Source organism: Lissotriton helveticus, chromosome 2_1 (assembly GCF_964261635.1).
Source record: "Lissotriton helveticus chromosome 2_1, aLisHel1.1, whole genome shotgun sequence".
NCBI classification, from domain to species: Eukaryota; Metazoa; Chordata; class Amphibia; order Caudata; family Salamandridae; genus Lissotriton; species Lissotriton helveticus.
The window spans coordinates 1,624,271,843-1,624,299,785 of NC_136059.1; the positions used below are offsets into that span (position 1 = coordinate 1,624,271,843).

Below are 27,943 nucleotides of genomic sequence, written 5' to 3' on the forward strand. Positions count from 1 at the left end.
TTTCTTTTGAATTATCCAATAGATTTATTGAAATTGACAGCACCAATAATGAAATATTCTTGTCAGTAGCGGTCTGTTGTGCGAATAGTTCCAAGGCAGCAGAACGCGCTGAAATCTAGATGGCACGAAAGTGATGTCTAGCAAGTTGCCGCCCAGCAAATAACGGCGTGGGGCGCCGCGGGGGTGAGTGAGTCCAGTAGGCACCACAGCTATTCTTACCGGCATTGCAGAATTACTGCTGGGGACAATGCCTGTGCTGTAGCAGGGTCACAGCAGAAACAAAAAGGATTCTGTTGAAGATGTTGTTGGTTTTCAATTTGAAAACAGTTCTGGTGTCAACTGCTATGCTAATGTAGTGGTTAATGTTTTGTTTTCTCTAGAAAATGTAAAAGAGGGGGAGGCAGTCCAAAGTTCCGTTAAAAGGGCAAAGGAAAGGATCGGGGGTTTGAACTATCAGTCAAAAAGGGGAGGGGGTGCAACAATTTTTCCTACCGGGTCACACTGTGCTTTCACCGGAAGTGAGGTCTGCAGGATTCTAGTAATTCAAAGTGAGGCTGGCGCCGACGTCCCGCGGATACAGTTTCGTCACTCCACGGGTGATCATGGCAGTCATTCCCCATCGGGGGTCGGAGACTCCCGCGGCTCCTCTAGAATCTTCAAGGTCGTGGAGGACTACGGTGGTGGAGTCAACCAGTGACCGGGCCATTTCTTTATGCTGGGCCCGCTCTTGCCAGGTCGACCGCCATTTTGAGAGTTCGGTAGCTACTGGCGATCGCGGGGTCAAATGAGCGGACGGGCTCCACCCTGCCGGGCGAGACGTTGTAGCATGGCCACAGTGGAAGAACTCTTTTCCGGGCGCCTGGAGCGCTGAGGGTGCAGCTGGGAAGCCTCCACTGGGGAGGCGGGAGAGGCCTGTTCGCACCGTCTCTCCCTCCCAGTGCACCCCACGGCGTCTCGCTTCAGATTTGTTATGGCCGGACCAGGCGATGAGGACGAGGGGGGGGGGTCGGAGGCATGTGCAAGACATCCCCCCCCAGGGTTGTTGCAGCAATTATACAAGAAAGAAGAAGTGTCCCGTCCGTCTTCGGGCCGGGCTTCCGGTAGATGTCGGCCGGACGCCCCTGGCTCTGGCCCCATGAACGGGTTTCTTGGTTTATCGGCTGCAGCCGGATCCCGTCGGCCTCGGCCCCCCGACCGTTGGTGGCCGGACCGGAAGAGCATGTGGCGGGACTACCTGCAACTCTCAAGGGCCACCGCGGCCGGACTGGGAGAGAGAGGGGAGGGTCGAGGAGACATTCCCCCCCCCTGCAACTGTTCAGCGTTGTAAAGGCAATCCCCTGGCCGGGTCCCGCTGGTCTCGGCCTCTCCTCCGGCTACACCCTACGTTAGGATCTCCTGGCCGAGGCGTGGCAGCAGGACCTGCCTTATATGGGCTGCTCCCGGCTGGGCGTAGCCGCAACCCTGCCCCACCTTGGAAGTTTCCAGAGTGGGGGCGGATGTTCTACTGACTTGCATTTTCCCTAGTCTATCGATTTTTTTGGCGTGGCAGGCGGTGGGACAGCGAGGGGTGATTTGGTTTCTCTTACTGTTTTTCTGGTCTCTCACCACTGGCATATTTTAATGTTTTCTTGTTTCTAGGACATTAATAGGTTTTATCATTACGTTATGTTATCGTTTCTTTGTTCGTTGTTTAATAAAAGTTCATGTTCATCAGTGGCCTACTGATTTTCGTTTTCCTATTCTTTTCTTTCCAGGTTGTTTCATGCTAAAGTTTCTGTTAACAGGATACAGTGATCACTTCGTTATTATTGCATATGTCCTTTTCACTAGGGGTGCTCTCTGGTCGGGCCAGATGACGTATGTCTAGTAAATGGTCCGGGTGAAACAGGTGCATCAATCAGTGGGGAGTAGATAGGCATGACAGATTACAACGGGGGAGAAAGGTCCGCATTATGTACCCTTTCACTACTTGCAAAGATTTTCCTACGTTTATTTGCAAACAGGGAATACCTCCAAAAAGAACTAATTCCCAAACAGTCAATGTTCGGACAATCAATCAATCAATGAGGAATGAAATAGGTACGACGTGTTAAAGGCTTGCGTTACCTACCCTTCACTATCTGCAAAGGGAGAGAGAATATTCCTATTCTTCCTCGTTTGCAGGCAGAGAAGATCCTTAAGAGAACCAACTTCGAACAATTCAATGCTCGATTCAAACAATCAACAAGGGGTACTGTGAACACAAATGAACGCCGCTTATGTACATACGCATTGCTATTTTCAACAGGTTGTTCCTAATGTTTCTATTTTAGCGAGGTCAAAAAGAGATCCCATTGGTGGCCTACTGATTTTGCTCGATTCCTTTTGTTTTTTTACACGGTTTTTCGTTATCTGCAAAGACTAAACAGAGTATTGCGACTCTGTGCTTGTTTGTAAATAGAGAATGAACCAAAGAGAACAATCAATCAAATGGAGAGAGAAGCAGGCACGACGGATTACAAAGGGGGCAAAGGGCTGCGTTAACTACCCTTCACTATCTGCAAAGAGAGAGTACTCCTAATAGAAATGAGGGGTGGGGGGCAGCATTCAAAGCAGATCAGTGTGCATAAACACGAAAATGTTTTTACTTACCACGTACTTGACATTCGACAGCTTATGATATTTGCTATTAAAAAACCATTGAAATTCACTGAAAAAACCATAGGTTATAGACCATATATAGTTAGGAATTAGCATTTACAAAACCTTGAAAATTCACTGAAAAAACCATAGGTTATAGACCATATATAGTTAGGAATTAGCATTTACAAAACCTTGAAAATTCACTGCAAAAACCATAGGTTAGAGACCATATATAGTTAGCTGGACATTTTATTGACATAAAACCAATGAAATTCCATATATAGTTAGTTGCACTAACTATATATCGCGCACCCGCAATCCACTGCTGATGATGTCACATATTACATCATTCATGACATGGTCAGTGACATCACTGATGACATCACTGATGACATCTCAAATGACATCACTGATGACATCACTGATGACATCTCATTTGACATCAATGACCACATCACTGATGATATCATTCATGTGACAATACAATGCATCTCCTCACATTTTAATATAACCTCTGTTTCACCCAGTGTTAAAAAGAGTATAATTTTTGAAACCATTGACACACCAATACTAGTTACTACATACGCACTCACTGATTGCTACGTCTACACACACCTTCACTCATTCACCCATACAATCATTCATACATACAATCACTCATCTTTACAACACTATCATATGCACTCATACACCTATACAGACACTCACAGTCTGCCACTCATCCATGGAGTTACTTACACACCTAGTCAGTCCTGTAAAGAATCAATGAGACTTCCATTTTCTTGTCTATACAGTTAAACATAGAGCACCTTACATTTTCAAACATGTACTAACACATACTTACTTTCTTATACAATCATTGATACAAGTACAGATTGATCTGCACAGAGTCACACACCTCCCAGCTAGCCACACACACACTCAGTCTCCCATACAAATACTTGGGCAATCAATCAATAACCCATATAGTTACTCATATAGCTACTGATCAACACATGCAGCAGTTTACAGAACAACAGACATAATGATGCACAAATTAAGACAGTTTAGTCACTAACCCATGCACTCAGTGAGACACATTTAATCACTCACTCATACATTCAGTCATGCACCTACTAAATCCTAAATCATTTGAGATGTCATCAGTGATGTCATCAGTGATGTCACTGACCATGTCATGAATGATGTAATATGTGACATGATCAGCAGTGGATTGCGGGTGCGCGATATATAGTTAGTGCAACTAACTATATATGGAATTTCAATGGTTTTGTGTGAGTAAAATAAGGTTTTTTAAATGCTAATTCCTAACTATATATGGTCTATAACCTATGGTTTTTTCAGTGAATTTTCAAGGTTTTGTAAATGCTAATTCCTAACTATATATGGTCTATAACCTATGGTTTTTTCAGTGAATTTTCAAGGTTTTGTAAATGCTAATTCCTAACTATATATGGTCCATAACCTATGGTTTTTTCTGTGAATTTCATTGGTTTTTTAACAGCTAATATCTGTAGCTGTAAAATGTATTCTTCTTTAAATCCAAAAATATATTTTATATGTTTATGAATAAAATTTTTTTTAAATATTTTTTTTTCTTCGTTCCCGCTTCGCAAATCGGGAAGCTTCCCGTTAGCTGACCTTGATGCCGCGAAATAGACCGCGAGCCGGTAAACGTTTCTTTACCGCAAGTGCCGCGTTACAAAACAACATCGTGACGCCTCCCGTCCGCATGACGTTTCACGTTGTCGCGTGATACATCATATGACGTACTACGTTAGCGAACTGGTACGCGAAGCGAGTCGCAAAGCGCAGGTTTCTGGAAGCAAACCGGGAGGCCCTGCAAAGCGCTTAACGTAAACACAGCAAGTCATGTGACTTGGTAATAACACTTTTCATTGGTTCATTTCACTTTTGGTTTCCTAATGATGTAAGACTAGGTCATATAATCTAAAATGAACACTTTTGATTGGTTGAGAACTCTAGTTTTTCCCAAATGATGAAAATCCCTCCTTCTTTCCTCACTCTGACTTTCATCATTGTGAGAGAAAGACCCTTTGTGATCACTGAGCAATGGCTTCTTTAGTAGCTTCAGCTGGTGCTTCCCCACCACCTCCACCACATCCAAGGAAGAGTGGACCACCTGCTCAAGTTATAATTCAACAAGAAGAAGAAGAAGAGGAACAGGAGGACGAGCACGAAGAGAGGCAGTTTTTGCCTGAGCAGCCCAGGACGTCTCACCGGAAAGAAAACTTCATTTGGCAATTTTTTAAAATTCCCAAAGGTCAGAAAAAAGTAAATGCAAGATACGTAACTTGCCTTATATGTCAAGATAGACTGTCCAGAGGGACCGACAAAAAATACAGTTTCGGAAACTACACAATGCATCGCCATATGACTAGGTGGCATCCTAACAACTACAGTGCTGCACAGTTTCGGAACGACCTAGATAATCTCCCTATTATTGGTGATGTAAAACACATCTGCGCATTTTGCGATGGATTCATTTCCTACGGAGAAAAAAGCATCACTCTGATCAACAGAGCTATTGACTATCATATGCAAGTTTGTCCGAAACGCCCAAAATAATAAATGCTTCTTTTTTTTGTTTTGTTGCTCCTGTTGAGCCCTTTACAATGAATCGTTTTCATTGCCCCCTCCAAGAAAAACCCAAAAAAATATAAAACTGTTCCGAAAAATTCAAAAACAGTAAAAAAATGTTCAGAAAAATAAAAAAAAAAGTTCTTTTCAGAACTACCTCCCCGTTATTAAAAAATTGGTACAATATTTGGAACTGTGCCAACCTCTATTTCTCTTAGTTCGCTTCCCAGTTCGCTCCCCGGTACGCGAACCGGAAGCGAACCAAAAACAGTAAGTATAAGGGAAGGAAACAGACACTTATGTTAAAAGAAAGACAGCTATAGGGGAGTAAACTAGAGATACTATTACCCGTAATCCACTGCTGATGATGTCACATATTACATCATTCATGACATGCTCAGTGACATCATCAGCAGAGGATTGCGGGTTTTTTGGCAACATGCCTTATCCACGGTTTAATAACGCTGCCTTTTGCTTTATATAAGTTTTCAAATTGTATGAAATATATACCAATAGGTCGTTATGAACCTTTAGGTAGTGCTTTTCTTCATGAGGTCTGGTCGCTTCCATACACATACAGATGTTTCAAAGATGATCAAGAAGTTTATCTGAATGGAGAGGAATGCACTGAGACGCCAGATCATTCACTAATGTGTAGGCACATACAGTTACACGGTTCATGCAACAAACACCGACCAAATATGGCTTGCGTGTTGCAAGGCACGCCAGTTCCTGCTATCATCCCCACGTTCAAGTTGTTGGAAAATGGTAGTTATTTGATGCTCAATAATGAAGATTGTTCTGAGTTAATTAAAAGTATTCCTTTTATCGTAACAGTAAGTGAACGGGTTATTTGCTGCAGAAATGTTCTATTTCCTCCCACACATGAACATAGGGAGTTTTCAATCTGGCCACAAATACCAACCTTGGGACACGTTTCAACGGCATGGCAAGAATAAGAGCTCTTTTGTCTCAGAGAGAGGTGGCCTTGAGTTCGGCCCGTGAAACTTTCGTACTTCACATAGCGAACACCCGTACAGAGGTGCACACCCTTTTCAATTAAGATTTGCCTTTCAATTTCAGCAACATGTTTCCGACTATCTTTAACGCATCCTCCACAAAGTCCCTGGCGCACTTTTTTAAAGTTGTTACCAGTGGTCTCGTGACTTCATTTGAGAAAATCTTTGGAGTCATCCCTGCTTCCTTTCATTCTATTTTCTGCACTCTGGTTCGTGGATTGGCATTTTTACTTGCATTACCAGCGGACGCTCTTGTGCTTTTTTACATTTTTAAATATGGATGTCCCTCCTATGCAACCTCCCACCCTGCAGCTGCTGACACTGTTCCGCAATCGCATGCTAGAATATTATGGCACAATGCCGTTGGCGATATTAAGCACGGCATATGGATTATCTTTTCGATTCTCCTACTTCACCTGTGTCCAGCCTGTATTTCACTGCCTGACCTGTGATTTCGATTGGGCCATTGATTTGTGTCTCTCCGGACCGGTTTCTCCTGACGTCGACTTTAATCAGCTGATGACTCCTATCATTACTCACGAGTTGGTTTGTCCTGGCGAAAGGATTATGGCTGTGGCATTGATGCATGGACTACTTGGTCCCTGGAATTTACTGGCGGCAGCACAGTCTTTCTTGGAACAGAGCTTTCTTGAAAACCCACCGAGCTGTCCTCTGATGGTGATAGAGGATCCGGTGCTGGGAGAGCACGTATGTTCTTTTCCGCTTTTAAATTGGATGGCTGAACTGTTTTCGGATGAAGACGGTGACTTCCTATTGGAGGCTGTTGCAGCTTATTTTGCATACACAGTTATGTCATAGACCTTTTTCATGTTTGATATGCTGAGTACTAGCATTTCATTGACAATTCATTGACTTATTTGTCAAGTTTTTATTATTTACCTTGCCTATTGGCTTAAGACTCGATAAAGTACTAGGCTGTTTTATTTTTCTTTAGCATTAAATTTTCCTAGTTTTTAATGCTTTACCTTGCGGACCGTCCACATATAAACTTGCAATCTGCTCTCATGAGATGGCACTTCTATTATCTTATTCAGTTCGTTTCCGGATCATGAGGAGGTGTCATCTAGGTCCTGGATATCTTTACACCGTGTTAAGTTAGCATGGGCTCATTACCGGTTTAAACGCCATTTTTCCTTTTTTGCAACTTCTGCACACGACACTTAGTTGTTGCTTTAGCTTTCCACCTAGTAGTTCATCGTGGTTTACATGAGAATAATATGTTATTGGTCTACTATCTGCTTTACTTGTTAAACTATATCTGTACAGCGAGTGCTAAAGTTTCAAGAACAACACGATACAGAATTGTTATGAGGTCTGATCTCCACGACTTCATACTCATAACATAAGTGCAACTTCTGCCAATTCTGGGCATGAGGCGGGTTTTATATTGCTTTGACGAACACACATACACAACAGTTGATGCGGTTCACATGAAGAGAGAGCTGGTGTATGCTGATGTGATTCCTTCAAATCTAAGACACTAAAGTATGGGCACGCCCTAAACCAACACAAAGAGACCTTCTTAGCAAATAATATAATATGTGTATTAGGGAGGGTGAGATATAAGCAGCCGCGGGCCGTGGAGGGAGTTACGATGGGGCAGGGAGGCGGGGAGGGGGAGAAGCAGGGTGGAGCCCTCTCTACCTTGCCCCTCCCCCTCCCCGCCTCCCTGCCCCACCGTAACTCCCTCCACGGCCCGCGGCTGCTTATAAGTGTTGCTAACTCTTATTCATTTACAGCATGTTAACATACTGTCACCATTCGCTTTTTATGTACTAGTAACTATGCTGGTAATTTTGCTACTGATAATATGTGTACTTGTATTCTCCACCCTGCTTCTCCCCCTCCCCGCCTCCCTGCCTCACCGTAACTCCCTCCACGGCCCGCGGCTGCTTATAAGCGTTGCTAACTCTTATTCATTTACAGCATGTTAACATACTATCACCATTCACTTTTTATGTACTAGTAACTATGCTGGTAATTTTGCTACTGATAATATGTGTACTTTTATTATCTAAGGTACTACGCCTGAGAAGACGGCATTAGTAAATAAACATTTCAAATACACATCTGTTCTTCTTAACTCCATGTTCTGGTTTCTAAGAAATCTATAACGACCGACTGTTCATGAGTTCCACGTATCCTGAGGTACTATAAGTTCATATTCTGGATTGTCTAAACATTGAGAGTTTGTTATATCCAATGTGACACTGTACCTAGCTTGCTAAGGAGTTTTTGATTACTAACGTGAGTTTTGGGACACCCTAATTCGCCGAGGTTCCAATCCTCTGTCCACAGTTCTGTGTGAGAACAGAAACCCTGCGACAGGGGCACCCCCGACCCTTGCTGGAGCTTCATCACACTTGCGATACAACTCCAGCAATGCATTCGCCGAGGTTCCAATCCTCTGTCCACAGTTCTGTGTGAGAACAGAAACCCTGCGACAGGGGCACCCCCGACCCTTGCTGGAGCTTCATCACACTTGCGATACAACTCCAGCAATGCGCCACCTTTACGGCACAGATACATCACGCATCTGTGCTGTTTTTGCCCCATGATGCGCCGCATTGTAAATGCAGCACACCATAGGTGACGGAACAGCGGCACAGAATGACTAACACATCCCTGGTGATGCGCCAGTCATCATAAATGTATCCCTATGCTTCTTATCTTGTTAGAGATGAACCGCCATATGTATCATCAAAGTTTTTTGCATTTCCTAAATAGCGAACTTTAAGGAATAAATAGCGATTCTTTACCATTCCTAGTTTGCGATGAGCTATTTGCTAATTAGCCGAATGTAGCCCAATGAAGCCCAATGTAGCCCAATGTAGCCCAAAGATGGCCGCCAGACACACAAAAAAACAAATGTAGCCCAAATATCAGCCAGATGTAGCCCAACTATAGCCCAGTGACAGAATGACCAATCAGCTTCGCAAACCTCCGTTACGCGAAGCGGAGCGCTGTTACAGATATATATCTTTTTTTGAACGTTAATTTCTCAAAATCCACTGGAGCACATATATTGAGACCTAGCAAAGGCACATCGGGCTACCAGTCCCTAATATTTTTCCAAGTTTCGTGCAAATCCATTCAGCCGTTTGATTATTATTATTATTATTTTTTTTTGCCCCGCGGGGCCCTTTTAAAACCTCCACATCAAACCTAGGGGGTCAGCGAGGATCTACTATGCCCCCTTATAGTTATTTCCCCCTTTGTTTTGACCTCCTCTTGTCTCTCGATCCTACCGAGAGACAAGATGGCGGCCGCTACGGACTGTTTGGAATGTTGACAGACGCCGGAGAACCAATCAGCTTCGCTTCACAAAGCTCCGTTGCGCGAAAAGTCCGCGAACCAGAGCGCTGCCCGGTCCGCTGTTACAGATATATATCTTTTTTTAAACGTTAATTTCTCAAAATCCACTGGAGCACATATATTGAGACCTACAAAAGGCACATCGGGCTACCAGTCCCTACAATTTTGCCAAGTTTCGTGCAAATCCATTCAGCCGTTCGGGCTAAAAGTGAGGCCAACCGCCCTATGGAAATTAACATGGGAAAAACGCGTTTTGGGACCCCCCTTTTTTCTCGGCCCCCCCCTTGACGAACCCCCCCAAAATTTTCAGGGGCTGCTCAGAAACAAAATGTGCCATTTTCCTAAAAATTTCAGCCAATTCCGTCCACAAACGCCAAAGTTATTAGACATATAATTTTCAAAAAACCCATAGAGAAAAAATCCTAACTATATATACCTACTGGCGACCGCCAGTAGGTAATATATATATATATATATATATATATTGGTTTTCAAAACCTTTTATTCCAAACAGCTAGCGCAGCCCATTCATTGCTGTCCCTTACAACATATATATACACAGACACACACACAAACGCAAGCGCACAGGCGCGTATAAATACTCAAAGTGCGGGTAATCCCCCTCAAATCCCTGATGATATTTCGAGGTACTTCCCCAATGTATGTAGAATATGTTAGAGTTCAGCAACAATAACCGTGATTGAAACAAAGTAATTAGTCGATAATATTTGAGATATAATAATGAGTACTTTCCATGTGAAGTAATATGAATGACGCAATGCATTCAAAGGAAATATCTCCCAAAACCTACAGCTTTGGAAAATAACGATAAAATCAAGGTCATGTCGATGAAATGACTCATTGAACAGCTGCCGCTCCCAAATAATTATCCTGTAAAATTAACACAAGATAGAAATACAGCAGTATTGAATCTGTATTGGGTTTATATAGATGAGATTTTATTTATTTATTTATTTATTTATATAGTTTGGTGTTTTATAGAGTGCGAACTTGACCCGTTAGGGTATCAGAGCGCATTACAGGAGAACATAGCAATGTGCAACAGGCTTAGAATCAAAGAGTACACAACGATTAGATGGGGGAGAGGTGTTTACAAGGGATAGAAGGACACGTATATACAGCTTGCATTTACAATTGCTCTAAGCAGGCTCCAGGTTTCTTGGCTGTTTATGCTGGTAATCCAGGTAGGCAATAGTCGGGAGTTGTCAGGGTCTCTGTGGTGGTTGGAGACAAATTTTAAGCGAGGAATTTACCCATGAGGAAGGTTTTGGCATCCCTTTTGAAGCGTGCCAGAGAAGGGATTCTTCTGATAGCGGGTGGGAGAGAGTTCCAAGTTCTTGGTGCAGCCCCATAGAAAGCCTGATTATACTTTTATTTCCCCGAAAACTTGCTGGTTGGAGCAAGAGGTCTCCGGAAGACCAGGAGTTTCTGCTTCCTCCTGATCCCACAAGTTTCTGAGCAAGATATGCAGGGGAGTTGGAGTATAAGGCCTTGTGTGTGATGCATACTAGTTTAAGCTGTATTCTGGCCACACGAGGAAGCCAGTTCACGCACTTTTAGGTGTGGAGAAATGTGGTAGAATTTCCTAGCGCCGGTAAGTAGTCTGGCGGCCGCGTTGAGGCAAGCTTTTAAAGGTGCCAAGGAGATCTTGGGTAGGCCCGAGAGGGTAGAACGGCCGTATTCCAATCTTGAGATGACCAGTGCTTGGACTACCATTTTTGGGTCGGAAGCGTCAAGGAAGGGTTTCAGTTTCCTTAGGTAGCTCAGGTGAAATCTGGCTGATTTGGCCATCGAATAGATGTGGTCCTGCATGTTCAGGTTGGAGTCAAGGGTTATTCCCAGATATTTGGCCGAGTCAACAATGGTCGGTGGGCAATTTAAGGCTGTGATAGCCTTAATCCATGCCTGCATCTCAGGATTGGTTTTTGAGGGGGAAATAAGGAGAAAATCTGTTTTCTTTGCGTTAAGTTTTAGTTGATTAGAGGAGAGCCATAGGACAGTCAATTTTAGGGCCTCATTAAGGGAGAGCTTCTCCGAGAGAGAGAGAGGAGGTTTTGATGTAGATCTGAGTGTCGTCAGCCTACATATGGTAGGAAATATTAGCTGTGCGTAGTACTTCGGTAAGCGGTTCTAGGTACAGGTTGAAGAGGGTGGGGGACAGGGTTGACCCTTGAGGGGCTCCAACCATGACCGGGGAGGGAGTAGACAGGATGCCGTTAATTAGGAATCTCTGAGATCGTTTTTGGAGGAAGGATCTAAACCATTCGAGAGCCAAGCCATCCAAACCCATCCTGAGTTTGAGGCATTCGAGTATTTTTTCATGGATGACCGTGTCAAAAGCTGAGGATAGGTCTAGGAGGATGAGGAGACAGGATTTGCCTTGGTCAAGGGCTTGGAGGGCATCATCCATGATGTGGAGCATATTGGTTTCGGTGCTGTGCCCAGGTCTGAATCGGGATTGGAAGTCATCTAGTAGATGGAAGTTATTGATGTGTTGGCTTAGCTGCTGTTGCACACACTTCTCTAGCACTTTAGCTAAGAGAGGGATGTTGGAGAAAGGTCTGAAGTTGTCAGGGGAAGCAGGATCCAGTGACGGCTTTTTCAAAATGAGGAGGACTTGGCCGGCTTTCAGGGAATTTGGAATCGATCCCTGCTGAAGAGAGGCGTTAATTATTGCACTCCAACAAGGAATGATGGAATGGGCAGCGGCAGCTAGGCAGTTGGAGGGGAGCGGGTCATTAAAATGGTTATTAGGGTTTAACACAGTTAGGATTTTAGAGACAGAGTCTTCATCATAGAGTTTGAAGTCGGTCCAGTGTGCTTGATTCTTAGGTGAAGCCAGTGGAGGCAGCGTGGAAGGAGGAGGCAGGTCAGGAAGGGGTTGAGAGTATGTGGCGGAACTGAGTTCGTTTCCAAAGGCTGTGATTTTGTCAGTGAAAAAAGAGGAGAATTCCTTGGATGATATTAGAGAATTGGGGTTTTCTTTTGATGTTTTGGCCAGTTTATTGGATTGGTGTTTGACCAGTTCAAAGAGCTAGCGGGGTCTGTCCTTGGCGTTCGCAAGTTCAGATCTGAAGAATAATTTTTTTTACTTGAGGATGTTCTTGTTGTAGGCATTTCTGGCCTGGGGGAGAAGTTTTAGATGTGTGGCAGAGGGGTGCTGTCTCCAAAGTCTTTCGGCTTGCCGCATGGATCTCCTATCATTGTTGAGGGATCCAGTGAACCAGGGGTCTCTGTCTTTGATTTGGGTTCTTTTTAGTTTTAGTGGGGCTAGGTCATCCAAAATGTTCGATATAGTCGCAGAGTAGTGATCATTAAGACAGTAGTGATATGCGAGGGGGGGGGTCAGATTTGCAGCAAGTCTCCAGTTCCCTGTGGTCCAGGTTCTTGGTGTCTCTGATCCAGCGTTTGGGAATCACAGGTTCTGGAGCTCTTGTGGCTGCCAGGTAATAGAAGGCAATGGCGTGGTGGTCAGACCAGTCACATGGGTCAATAGAAATACGTTTGACTGTTGACTCCTTAGAGATAATCCAGTCAAGGGTGGCCCCTTTCGAATGAGTTGTGAGTAAGAAGGCTTGAGTCAGGGCTTGATCAGTCAAGAGGTCCTTAATGGAGTTGACATGAGGGTCCTTGGATTCGTTCCAGTGCAGATTGAAGTAACCGAGAAAAATATCTGTAGCGATGGGGCAAGTCTTAGCAGTGATGATTTCCATGAGGTGGTCGGTGAATGAGTCGTTCCTGCCAGGGGAGTGGTAGAAGATGTGCAGATTGCACAGTTGGGTGGAGTTGCTGCAAATTGAGAGGGAGAGGTATTCGCAGTAGTTGGTAGTATCTGCAATGAGTTCAGTAACAAGGAGGTTAGAGCGGTAGATGCAGGCGATGCCTCCTCCTATTTTGCTAGATTGTCTGTCCAGCCTAGTGATGTTATAATTGGGAGGGACTAAAAGATCCAGGCACGGAGATGAGCATTCATTGAGCCATGATTCTGTTAGTATAGCTAAGTCGGAATTGTTGTTCAGGATGAGATCAGCAATATCAGCGGCATGCTTAACTGCCGAACGGCAGTTGATTAAGAGATCAGACAGAGGGAGGTCGGAAGGAGTGACGGGAATCGGGGCGGACAGGCATACAGGCGCTAAGTTGTTTTTAATCACACTTCTATTGCGGAGGGTAGCTGGTCTGTTCGGGTTGCTAGTGACCGTGCAGATGGCCTGTACGGCAATCACATCTAGTAGACAAGGGGTAACTGGGGCAGAGTTGTCATCCCGGGGATGTCAAGGATTTCCTTTTCAGAGAGGTCTAGCGGTTTAGGGGTGGCAAGGGTGGAGTTGTAAGAGAGGATGAGAGCTAGGGTTTCCTCCTCTGAGAGGTGGCAGGATTGCTTGCGAGGGTGAAGGTGTCTCAGAGATAGCGGTAGTGGGAGCTCTGTAATATGAGGGGGTGGGGTTCAGCAGGGGCTAGAGGTTAGCAAGGGAGAGTTTGGCGAGGTGAAGTGGGAGCTTTGGGAGCTCTGTAATATGAGGGGATGTGGGGTTCAGCGGGGGCTTGAGGTTAGCAAGGGAGAGTTCAGCGAGTTGAAGGAGGTTCATAAATTCCAGAATGGAGATATAGATGCTCTGAGTTAATTTGGCGCTCTGGAGAGCAGAGTTTTGATATCCATGAAGGACGGAGGCGCTGGAGTGAGGGGGGACACTGGTTCAGGAGCAGTACTATTGGGATGCATAGGGTGAAGGGTAGAAGGGCTAGCTTGATCTGTATCGGGGAGGCGTACCTGTCTCACAGCCAGAATGGGGAGCTAGCGGGGAGGAGACCAGGGGTCTACGGACGGTTCTGTTGGCAAGGCCGGGAGGTGTGCTAGAGAGGTTAGGATGATCTGTGTTAGGGGCCCTGAGAGGGGTGGTTTGTGGGCTGGCTCGAACAGTAGCGTAGGTCTTTGGAGGTGTACCAGTCTCACAGTTAGAGTGGGGAGCAAGCGGGGAGGAGACAAATGGTCTAGGGTCGTTTCTGTAGGCAAGGTCAGGGGATGAGCTAGATGGGTTAGGAAGATCTGTGTTGGAACCCATTGGGGGGAGGCTAGTGGGTGGCTAAGCACGCTAGACAGGCTGGGCGGAGGGTCGATGGGGCAGGTGCTAGTAACCCTGCACATGGTTTCTGAAAAGGGTAAACAAGTCCGCAAATTTACAAAGGTTTTTGGTTGAGGCTTGGATCAAAACTATGCCGTTTTTGTAGAGGGTGATAGTGAGGTCAGCTCGCAGGGTTGAGAAGGGTGCTATTGTAAGCTTAGTTCAGTATGGAATGTTCCTAGTTGGGCATACATTGAGGAGGTGCGCGAAGGTTTTGCACCAGGAGTAGGTTTTTCGGGAGTAGAAAATGAGGTCGTTATTGACTATGCCATTGTCCGCGCTGTAACGTAGGTCAGAGATCAGTGTTTCAGGGTGACTTTTTAGGGTGGAGTGATTCAAAGATTTTGCAGCAGATTTGGAGAGGTTGGGTAGGTAAACCAGAGTATAAGAGTTTTCCCCAGTCGAGGTCAGGCCCAGACCTGCCATGCTGGATAGGGTGGATCAAAGCAGAGTTGTGGAGAAACCAGAGCGGTAAGCTGTCTTGAATGAGTGTACTAAGGCGCTGAGATGACTAGACCCATATTAAATGGTCCACAATGGAGTAAGTGCAAAATGAAGTTCTTCTTTTCCTTTCTTCACTTCCTTTCTTCCCTTTCCCTTTCTTCTTCCTCCCTAATAATCCCCTTTTCTCTTCTCTTCTAATTCCTTCTATCCACCCACTGTTCCGTGGGGATTACCAGGTCGCATTCAGCAGAGTAGAATGGGAGGACTACTAATCGTATTCCCAAGCCAGGATGACCGGTACCGAAGTTCGAATAGTCCTCTTTCCATTATTATGAGCTCTTTGAATAGTCTACTTTCACTTTCTATGAGGGCAAGTGAGGATCCACGCAAAGATGACTATTACAGAAGTTCGATTAGTCCTCTTTCTATAGCTATGAAGCTCTTTGGAGGCAGTCCTCTTTTCATTTCTATGCAGAGGGGATAGTAAGGGCAACTTCCCCTTTTCGAGCAATCACAACAGAGCAGTTTTAAAATGGTAGACCCAGAGAAGCACTACATGTCTCAAGAGTCGCCATCTCAAGGTCAGGCAAGACGCTGCAGGCCGAAGCAGCAGCTGTGTTCAGCAGGACAAATCAATCAGACAATAGAGACCCTATCCGATGGTAAAATCGTACTGGGTAGCTAATCACAGGGTTTGCGGTTGACAAATTTACTGACAAAGTTCCTGACAAATGTAAATTTGATTTTGAAGGTGTTGGCGGTGGTATTAAGGGATTCTCCCCTTTAAATAGATGCTCTGTATACACGACTCGAGGGCCCTGTGTAAGGAAGGCTGCGGTCGAAACATGTAGGCTCTGTTCGGCTGCACAATGCACTCTGACTTGTAAATGTTACAAATAATAAATGGATTTGAAGGTAGCCTGGATTGTGCAGCGTGCAGCTTGGACGAGTTAAAAACATGGAGTATTGTGGAGTGGTCCTGTTGGGCAGGCAGTCAAAGGAGACACACGCACGTATATGAATGAACACAAAAAGCGAGTCACCCACCTCAAACCCCTCTAGTGTATTTCGCTAATTAACTATTGGACAAAGTTTAAGGAATGAGAAAGGTGCAAGCTGACGTCATTGCATCATCTATTCTTACCAGGCTACATTTCTGTGATCATATGTGTGTGTATTCTTAGTAATTTACCTTTTTATTCACCCCGGAGTTGACTGTTATGGGATTTGTGGTACAGGGTGCGCTATTTGCTCAGAATAACACATTTTGGTGAAGTGCAGAAGCTGGGATTACAATGCAGGCCTCTTGGTTCCAGGAACAATACCTCAGCCACGGTCGAGGTAATGTTCCACAGACCTTGGTACACAGCCAGGATGTGTTGTGCAGTCAGGGGACATACGCCCGAGACACATTACTCCTGTCCCTTGCACCCCCCGCCCTCGGCTTGTGACACAGCTCCCTGCTCTACATTTACAAACGCATCACCCAAGCCAGCACTCTGCACATCACCCCAACCCTGCACTCTCTTTACATCACAGGAAACCTGCACTCTCTCTGTTCACCCCGAACCCGCACTCTCTCGGCATCACCACAAACCTGCACACTCCGCATCACCGCAAACCTGCACTCTCTCTGCATCCCCGCAAACCTGCACTCTCTCTGCATTACCCAAACCTGCACTCTCTCTGCATCACCCCGAACCTGCACGCTCTCCGCAACACCGCAAACCTGCACTCTCTCTGCATCACCCCAACCCTGCACTCTCCGCATCACCCCAACCCTGCACTCTCTTTGCATCACCCAAACCTGCACTCTCTCTGCATCATTCCGAACCTGCATTCTTTCTGCATCACCGCAAACCTGCACTCTCTCTGCATCACCGCAAACCTGCACTCTCTCCGTAGACCCTTCAGGACGTGAGTTGCCTCTTGGCCCTGAAAGCTGCGCTCCAAGGTTCACCCATGTATTTAAGGAAAAATACCTAAAAGAGGCTGCCTGGAAGGCAGCGCCCGCTTGTAAAGTAGTAGCGCTGCAAAATATTCATGCATTTTTATGTCTAGAAGAACTACAACCTTTCAGCAGAGAGTGCGCCAGGCCCGGCTCCCCTTGGCTGATCGGTGCCTCCCGTAGGTGACAGCTGTTCTGGTAGGACTTCCTGTCCGTGCCACACAGCACCTCCTTCTTGGCACAGACGCAGCGTGGCTCCGGACACCTGGCAACGGAGCTCTGAAGCTCGAGTGCCCAGCACACAGACCGTAGACTCGTTCAACCCTCGGTTTGGCATCGTAGAGCCAGCCTTCGGCCTTGGCGCACTCCCAGCAGCAGCCGCAACTAATTAACCAAGCCCCGGGGAGGTGGCGGTCCCGGGGGCAGTGTGGGGGATTGGGGCCCCCCACACTTTTTTATTCACTGCCACCGGGACCTGGCCCACCCGGGGGCTTCAATCCAACAAAGCGCGGGAGCCCGTGCTTTTTTTTTTTTCCAACCGGATTCGCGCAGCCAGCCCGAAGTCAACCGGTTTAAAAAAATAAATAAATTTTGGGTCCCCGGGGTACTTGTGGGACCCTTGAGCAGGCCTAGGTGGTCAGGGTGTTTCTACCCTGCCCCCTTTTTTGTTGTTTGTGTTTGTTTTTTGCTTTTCTTGTGCCTCAGTTACCGAGGCACAAGATGGCTGCCAACACTTCTGGGTTGGAGTGTTGACAGCCAATTAGCATAAAGCTCGTGGTCGGGAGGGTGCGTTGATCCTCTGTGCCTCTAAATATCAAAACTTTTATTTTTTTTATTTTCTCAGCCACTACTGAACGGATTTACACCATTTAGAAAATGCTCTCTTTCTGAACCAAGGGCTATGTTTGTGCCATATTTGGTGTAATTCCGTCCTGCAGTTCCGGCTGTAACTGTGTCTAAAGTTTCCTATGGGAAATTGATTTTACAACCTCTATTTTTTGAATTTCTCAGGAGCTACTGAACGGATTTACACCATTTAAAAAAAGGTCTCTTCCTGAACCAAGGGTCACCTTTTTGCCAAATTTGGTGTAATTCCGTTCAGCAGTTCGGGCTGTAGCCGTGTCAAAAATGTCCTATGGAAATTAACATTGAGAAAACACGTTTTGGGACACCCCTTTTTTCTCTGCCCCCGCTTGCCGAATCACCCCGAAACTTTCAAGATAGGAGCAGACCAGAGCACCCCACTAATTGTGTGAAGATTGGTGAACCGGCGCCAAAGTTATTGGGTAAAGACAAAATGCTTTTTGAATAGAAACAAGGTCCTAACTATAACTACCTACTGGGGACCGCCAGAAGGTAATATATATGTATATATATATATATATGTGTATATATATGTATATGAATTTCTTCAAAAGCAGTTCCCCTTCACGGACCACCCACGCAGTGGCACAACGAACAGTCAACCTCCAAGAATTACTATTTAGTATTTCACTTTATTATTCTGTTTTCTTTAGTGACCGCTACATATTTATGTGGCTGACGCCTTCAACTGGGTCTCACAAACATTGTGGTGCATAGCATTGTTATAACAGTACTTTCTTCAGTTTAGTAACCGTTAAACACTAGAGCAACAACTCGGTTTGGCATCGTAGAGCCAGCCTTCAGCTTTGGCACACTCCCAGCAGAAGCCGCAACTAATTAACCAAGCCCCGGGGAGGTGGCGGTCCCGGGGGCAGTGTGGGGGATTGGGGCCACCCACACTTTTTTTTTCACTGCCACCGGGACCTGGACCACCAGGGGCTTCAATCCAACAAAGCTCGGGAGCCCGTGCTTTGTTTTTTTTTTAAAACCGGATTCGCGCACCTAGCTCGAAGTCGGCCGATTTAAAAAAAATAATGTTTTTTGGTTCACTGGGGTCCTTGTTGGACCCCTGAGCAGGCCTAGGTGGTCAGGGTGTTTCTACCCTGCCCCCTTTTTTGTTGTTTGTGTTTGTTTTTTGCTTTTCTAAGATGGCTGCCAACACTTCCTGTGTTGGAGTGTTGAAAGCCAATTAGCATAAAGCTCGTGGTCGGGAGGGTGCGTTGATCCTCCGTGCCTCTAAATATCAAAACTTTTATTTTTTGATTTTCCCAGCAACTACTGAATGGATTTACACCATTTAAAAAAAGCTCTCTTTCTGAACCAAGGGCTACCTTTGTGCCAAATTTGGTGTAATTCCGTCCAGCAGTTCCGGCTGTAACTGTGTCTAAAGTTTCCTATGGGAAATTGATGTTACAACCTCTATTTTTTGAATTTCTCAGGAACTACTGAACGGATTTACACCATTTAAAGAAAAGGTCTCTTTCTGAACCAAGGGTCACATTTTTGCCAAATTTGGCGTAATTCCGTTCAGCAGTTCGGGCTGTAGCTGTGTCTGAAATTTCCTATGGAAATTAACATGGAGTAAATACGTTTTGGGACCCCCCTTTTTTCCCGGCCCCCGCTTGCCGAATCACCCTGAAACTTTCAAGATAGGAGGTGACCTGAGCACCCCACTAATTTTGTGAAGGATCGTCAACCGGCGCCAAAGTTATTGGGTAAAAAAAAAAATGCTTTTTGAATAGAAACAAGGTCCTAACTATAACTACCTACTTGGGACCGCCAGAAGGTAATATATATGTATATATATATATTCACTGAAAAAACCATAGGTTATAGACCATATATAGTTAGGAATTAGCATTTAAAAAACCTTATTTTACTCACACAAAACCATTGAAATTCCATATATAGTTAGTTGCACTAACTATATATCGCGCACCCGCAATCCACTGCTGATCATGTCACATATTACATCATTCATGACATGGTCAGTGACATCACTGATGACATCACTGATGACATCACTGATGACAACATCCAGTGACTGTATGTTTCTGTAAAGTTAAAATATGTCTTACATATTGAAGAATGAGTGGATGTATAAGTGTCTGGATGAAGGATTTAGTAGGTGCGTGACTGACTGTATGAGTGAGTGATTAAATGTGTCTCACTGAATGCATGGGTTAGTGACTAAACTGTCTTAATTTGTGCATCATTATGTCTGTTGTTCTGTAAACTGCTGCATGTGTTGATCATTAGCTATACGAGAGGCTATATGTGTTATTAATTGGTTGCCCAAGTATTTCTATGGGAGATTGAGTTTGTGTGGGGGTGGCTGGAAGGTGTGTGACTCTATGCATAGATGTGTGAGCAGTTTATTCACTAGGTGTATGAGTTCAAGAGTGCATGTGGAAACAGCTACATGGGCAGTTGACTGTGTGCATGAGTGTATTGATGAGTGAATGGATATCTCAATGCTACATGTCATAGTAAGTACATATGTAAAACACAGTACATGTGAGAGTTGGCATATATAAATAACTGTGCATGAGAGCCACTGAATGAGTGAGTGGTTGTATCGATCATTGTGAACTTGTATCAGGGATTGTATAAGAGAGTAAATATGTGTTAGTATATGTTTCAATAAGTAAGGTGTGTTTAACTGTATAGTTGAAGAAAGGGAGGTGAGATTGTTTCTTTGCATGACTGACTGGGTGTGTGAGTAACTCCATGGATGAGTGGCAGTGTGTGAGTGTCTGTATACACTGAGTGTATCTAAGGTTATATTAGAGTCTGAAGAGGTTTATCGTATTAGCACAAGAATGATGTCAAATGAGATGTCATCAGTGATGTCATTTGAGATGTCATCAGTGATGTCATCAGTGATGTCACTGACCATGTCATGAATGATGTAATATGTGACATGATCAGCAGTGGATTGCGGGTGCGCGATATATAGTTAGTGCAACTAACTATATATGGAATTTCAATGGTTTTGTGTGAGTAAAATAAGGTTTTTTAAATGCTAATTCCTAACTATATATGGTCTATAACCTATGGTTTTTTCAGTGAATTTTCAAGGTTTTGTAAATGCTAATTCCTAACTATATATGGTCTATAACCTATGGTTTTTTCAGTGAATTTCAATGGTTTTTTAATAGCAAATATCATAAGCTGTCGAATGTCAAGTACGTGGTAAGTGAAAACATTTTCGTGTTTATGCACACTGATCTGCTTTGAATGGTGCCCCCCCCCCTCATTTCTATTAGGAGTACTCTCTCTTTGCAGATAGTGAAAGGTAGTTAACGCAGGCCTTTGCCCCCGTTGTAATCCGTCGTGCCTGCTTCTCTCTCCATTTGATTGATTGTTATCCAAGTATTTACTGTTTTAGAATTAGTTCTCTTTGGTTCATTCTCTATTTACAAACAAACACAGAGTCGCAATACTCTGTTTAGTCTTTGCAGATAACGAAAAATCGTGTAAAAAAAAAGAAAAGGAATCGAGCAAAATCAGTAGGCCACTAATGGGATCTCTTTTTGACCTCGCTAAAATAGAAACATTAGGAATAACCCTTCATGACAAATACAAAACTAGTGAGATGAACTGAACTCCACACAATGATGGCTGCAAAACAGCTCGGCTCCGCCACCCACCCCGCCCAAAATAACGATAAAGAACGGCTGCCATGATTGGTTGCGGAATGACCACGACGGAGCTACGAAATGGTGCTGCTCTCATGCTAACCCCAGCTTCAGTCTGAAACATCCAGAAACACTGTAGACTACCAATTCGATCAGTTCCGGTAGCGCCCCAATGTAACCCGGTAGAGAAGAACTAGCCCTCCCCTCTTTGACTGATGGTTCTTGTTGCCTGTCCCTTCTGTTGTCATTTAACAGAACTATTTAGCCTGCTGAAAGGGGTTGTGTTCCGACCGCTGGTTGGTGGAGACATTTTGACTATATTCTGTACCTGCGTTGTCGCGTAATGCGTCATATGACGCGCCGCGTTAGCGCATCCGGAAGTCATCCGGGGCGCGCAGCGCGTAACGTAAGCATAACAAGTCATGTGACTTGTTAATAAAACTTTTCATTGGTTCATTTTACTTTTCTTATTGTAATGATGAAAGGCTTGGTCATATGACCTAAAAATTACGCTTTTCATTACTTCCGAACATTATTTTTTCTTAAATATATGTTATAATGTTCCAGGCTAATGTACTTTCCCGGAAATTTTACAACTGTCCTGCAAGTAAAATATATTCTTTTTTCCAGAAAAAGAGCGTTTCTTCGTCCCATGACGGAGCCGTTGAGCAAAAAAGGGTCGACCTGCTGTCTTAGTCGCCGATACGCCTGAATATGAGATTCTTATCGATCACTTTATGTTGCAGGAATAGAAAACACAACAGCCCTTGACCATTTATCTTTACTGCGTTCCTTCGTATTATACATTTTACCCTTCATGTAATTGGTCTGCTTTATTTCACTTGCCTTTTAATGATTCTAAAACAGTCACTATTATTAAAAAACTTTACCAATGTATATACTACTACCATGTTTTCTTTTAAAAACCTTTATTGTGAAAATTTCATTATACAAATACGAGCCTATAACCACGTGGGCCTGCCACAGAGCAAACTGTAATCGTATATGATGAATAGACATTTACACTGTAGAGGAACGTAACGGGCGGGCCATTAGGTTGCAAGAACTAAGGTGTCTAACAGTTACGGAATCGGTGGACGTACATTTTATAATTAAAATACGACAGGGCCAGTTACAATAAAATTATCTAGATATACATTTGCGGGCAAGTACCATGGGTGACGTTAATTCGAACTTTCAACAGTACAGTAATCAATAACACATCAGAACTTAATATCAATAGGGATGTCGAAATATTCAATCAATTCTCGTCCCCGCCCGCCATGTGCTTCAAAACTGCATACGTATCTCGTGATTTCAAGGTTCTGCAACCAGTACACAACAAGGAGTTACGAGTCCCATTTATTCCGGCGCCATTTTGGGCGAGGACGGGCAGGTCCAGGATATAGTCAAAATGTCTCTACCAACCATCGACTATGATGATGTTCATATGCTGTATTTATTAGAGTAACACTCATCTGTCCACATGAAATTAATTTGCCACAATCTAAACATGTCATTTTAATCTTTCCAAAGTTCTTCTAAATATTTGGGACCGTTTCCCTTGCCTCTGAAGCTCTCAGTGCCACTTCTTTGATGAATGTACTAGCAGGTCAGGGGTTCTCCTCCAAATCTCTCTTTTATGCAGCACTATAATTAATTGGTGCCACCTCTCCATATGACGATGCATGGTATAGTTACCACAACTATATTTCTTTTCGGTTCCTCTGGAGAGTTCATCGTGGCAGATGAAGCGTGTAACGTACCGGGCATTTACCTTTTTTTGCATGTACAGGAAAGGAAAAAAAAATCGAGCGTCCGAGTTCTAAGGTGTCCCAGGGCCATTTTAGTGGACCAGGCCCAAATCCAAAGAACAGGCCACCATTTTGAGAGTCCTCTTGCAGCCGCCTGTCGCTGTAGCATCAAGAGCAGCGAAACTCAGCTGAATGGCAACTGAAACGGTAAAGGGGCGCCCCACTACAGCAGACGAGCCTCCACCTAGGAAGGCCCATTCACGCCGGCTCCCCCCCCCTTCGGGCACCCCACGCCGTTATTCGGAGCAGTATTGTAGGATGGCCACACCAGTGCGGCAACTTGCTAGACATCACCTCGGTGGTAACCGAATCTCAACGCCTTGTGGTGTCTTCTATTCAAAAAACGTTGTTATGCTGCCTTCGACCTATTCGCCGCAAGTGCGCACACAACTCAACTGCATAGCTTGCTAGACACCACCTCGGTGCCATCCGGATCTTGGAATGTCAGCACCTTTTGGTGTCTTCTCTTCAGAAAATATTCTTGCGCTGCCTTTGGCCCCATTCGCACATCAGTCCGCTACTGACGCCATCTCACAGGCTAATGGGGCGCCCCACGCCGACTTTCAGCATTGTAGAATGACCACACCAGTACAGCAACTTGCTAGACATCACCTCGGTGCCATCCGGATCTCGGCGCCCCACTGCAGATGAAGTGCCCCTCAACTATGAAACCACCACGGTGACATCTGGATCTTGGCGCGTTGTGCTGCCTTCGGCCTATTCGCACATCGGTCCGCTACTGACGCCATCTCACAGGCTAATGGGGCGACCCACGCCGAGTTTCAGCATTGTAGGATGACCACACCAGTACAGCAACTTGCTAGACATCACCTCGGTGCCATCCGAATCTTGGCATCTCAACGCCTAGTGGTATCTTCCATACAAAAAATATTGTTACGCTGCCTTTGGCCCCATTCGCACATCAGTCCGCAACTTAGACATCACCTCGGTGCCATCCGGATCTTGGCATCTCAGCGCCTTGTGGTGTCAGTCAGAAAATATTGTTGCGCTGCCTTTGGCCCCATTCGCACATCGGTCCGCTACTGACGCCATCTCACAGGCCAACGGGGCGCCCCACGCCGACTTTCAACATTGTAGGATGGCCACAGAAGTGCGACAACTTACTAGACACCACCTCGGTGCCATCCGGATCTTGGCGCGTTGTGCTGCCTTCGGCCTATTCGCACATCGGTCCGCTACTGACGCAAACTCACAGGCCAACGGGGCGCCCCACGCCGACTTTCAGCATTGTAGGATGGCCACACCAGTGCTGCAACTTGCTGGACACCACCTCGGTGCCATCCGGATCTTGGCGCGTTGTATTGCCTTCGGCCTATTCGCACATCGGTCCGCTACTGACGCCGCCTCACGTGCCAACGTATTTTCTCCGCATTTTATACCCTATGCCGCATAACAGGTCATGTGACTTGTTTATAAAACTTTTCATTGGTTCATTTTACTTTTGGTTTCCTAATGATGGAAGGCTTGATCATATGACCTAAAAACAACACTTTTCATTGGATGAAAACTTTTTTTTTTCCCAAACGATGAAAGCCCCACCTTGTTTCTGGATGTTTCAGACTAAACTGGCGTCAGCATGAGAGCACCACCATCTCGTAGCTCCGTCGTGGTCATTCCGCGAGCAATCATGGCAGCCGCTCCCCACCAGAAGCCTGCAGGAGTCGGGGCCCCCAAAACTTTTGATGAATTCTCAAGGCGGAGGGGACGCTTTCGAGAATGGGGTCCAAGACCTAGCAGACAAGCGTCCGATTTCCAAGGTGTCCCAGGGCCATTTCAGTGGACCAGGCCCAAAAAGGAAAGAGCCTGCCGCCATTTTGAGAGTCCTGTGACAGCCGCCTATCGCTGCACCGCAAGAGTGGGCGCAACTCAGCTGAATTGCGGCTTTTGACACAGTGGACCAAAAACGGACGGAATGGCAACTGAAACGGTAAACGGGCGCCCCACTACAACAGATGACACTCCACCTGGAGAGGCCCGTTCACGCCGCCTCCCCCGGGGCGCCCCACGCCGTTATTCGGAGCAGCATTGTAGGATACCAAAACCAGTGCGGCAACTTACTGGACATCACCTTGGTGCCATCGTTCTGCTGCCTTGGAACTATTCGCACAACAGTTTGCTACTGATGACCCACCCCCCGCGACGCCCCACGCCGTTATTTGCTGGGTGGCAACTTACTAGACATCACTTTCGTGTCATCTAGATTTCGGCGCGTTCTGCTGCCTTGGAACTATTCGCACAACAGTTTGCTACTGATGACCCACCCCCCGCGACGCCCCACGCCGGAAATCTGGACGTTGTGCTGCGTTGGGACTATTCGCACAGCCGACCGCTACTTCGTTGTTTTTCCCTAAAAATGTTTATATGTTATTACTATTTTTGTTTTCTTGTATATATTTATAAATTATTAAAGTTTTATAATCTTACTACTTTGTCGGAGTGCTATATATTTTTAATGTGACACATAATTGTAAAAACTTTGATGTACAAAGAGTCATCCCTGGAATCTTCCGCTTCACGCTCGGTCCCCTCCCCAATCACAATACAGGATGGTTTTCAGATAATAGCAACGCTTCTGCTGTGACGGATCTCATCGAGTGTGGGCCTTGATCTACTATAACTCCTTTGAAGAGGGGTGATTCTTTACAGCTGTGGCCATAAACTACATCTGCAGGGCTAGCTGATAGCCTAGGACCGGCCTGGACAAGCGGACACAGAGGAAAAGGAGTGTCAGAGGGTGCGGTAGTGAATAGGGCGAAAGGGAGGTGTCGGGCGGGCACAGGGTGTGATTCTCAGGGAAGAGCAGCGCAGATGGGGGGAGGTTTATTACCCATGCATAAGACAGAGAGCGGGGGTGACCACTGCCTGGGTGAGATGCTTGCGAGGGTGGGGAGCCATGCTAAGGATCGACAGCGTGCACAGAGTGGGTCTGGTCAAGGCATCTAAAATGGCTGCCGTGCACGACAAAAGTGTGGCATTTGAAAAAAGACAAGATGGCGCAGACAATGTTTTTCAACACTTCCTGATTTCCTTCGAATCGAACGTTAACAGACGTTGGGGCATATTACCAAAGTTAAGCGATATTTATCCCTAACGATGCATTGCAAAGATTTTTTTACCGTCAGAAATTATCGCAGATAAACCTTGCTATTATCAAGGTTTATCGCAAATATGATAAAAAACTACCGCAATGCATTAATATCGCTGAAAACTCAGCGATATTCATGCATTACCGAGCTAATGCTCTTAGCCATGTTATCCACCTCCCATTGGATAACATGGCTAAAAACTGCTCAGGGCAGCTGTTACTTTTTGGAGATATTCGCGCTTATCTCGAATATTTCCAAAAGTTGATAATAGGAGATAGCGATGTTAGCGACTGTTTCCAGTCGCTAACATCTTGGCATGCCCACTTTGCATGTCATTAGTGATAAATATCACTCACATGCAAAGTGGGGCCCAAGATGGTCGCTATCTCCTACTAGCCGTCGCTAACTGGTGTTAGCAACAGCTAGGTAATACAGATATAATTTTATCTCCGCGAAGCGGAGCGCTGTTACAGATATATATCTTGTTTTTGAACGTTAATTTCTCAAAATGCACTGAAGCACATATATTGAGACCTAGCAAAGGCACATCGGGCTACCAGTCCCTAATATTTTACCAAGTTTCGTGCAAATCCATTCAGCCGTTCGATTATTATTATTATTTTTTTTTTTTGCCCCACGGGGCCCTTTTAAAACCTCCACATCAAACCTAGGGGGTCAGCGAGGATCTACTATGCCCCCTTATGGTCATTTGCCCCTTCGCTTTGGCCTCCTCTTGTCTCTCGATCCTACCGAGAGACAAGATGGCGGCCGCTACGTACTGTTTGGAATGTTTACAGACACCGGAGAGCCAATCAGCTTCGCTTCGCAAAGCTCCGTAACGCGAAAAGTACGCGAAGCGGTGCGCTGTTACAGATATATATCTTTTTTTGAACGTTAATTTCTCAAAATCCACTGAAGCACATATATTGAGACCTAGCAAAGGCACATCGGGCTACCAGTCCCTACAATTTTGCCAAGTTTCGTGCAAATCCATTCAGCCGTTTGATTATTATTATTATTTTTTTTTTTTGCCCCGCGGGGCCCTTTTAAAACCTCCACATCAAACCTAGGGGGTCAGCGAGGATCTACTATTCCCCCTTATGGTCATTTGCCCCTTTGCTTTGGCCTCCTCTTGTCTCTCGATCCTACCGAGAGACAAGATGGCGGCCGCTACGGACTGTTTGGAATGTTGACAGACGCCGGAGAACCAATCAGCTTCGCTTCACAAAGCTCCGTTGCGCGAAAAGTACGCGTCCTGGAGCGCTGCCCGGTCCGCTGTTACAGATATATATCTTTTTTTAAACGTTAATTTCTCAAAATCCACTGTAGCACATATATTGAGACCTACAAAAGGCACATCGGGCTACCAGTCCCTACAATTTTGCCAAGTTTCGTGCAAATCC

The 27,943-nt window shown here is 45.2% G+C and overlaps 1 protein-coding gene across 1 annotated transcript in view; it reads left to right on the plus strand.

The window, feature by feature from the left end:
* LOC144819874 (thioredoxin-like) overlaps positions 1 to 27,943 on the plus strand; it is a 362,035-nt gene that overhangs the window by 123,689 nt on the left and 210,403 nt on the right. The window lies entirely within an intron of this gene.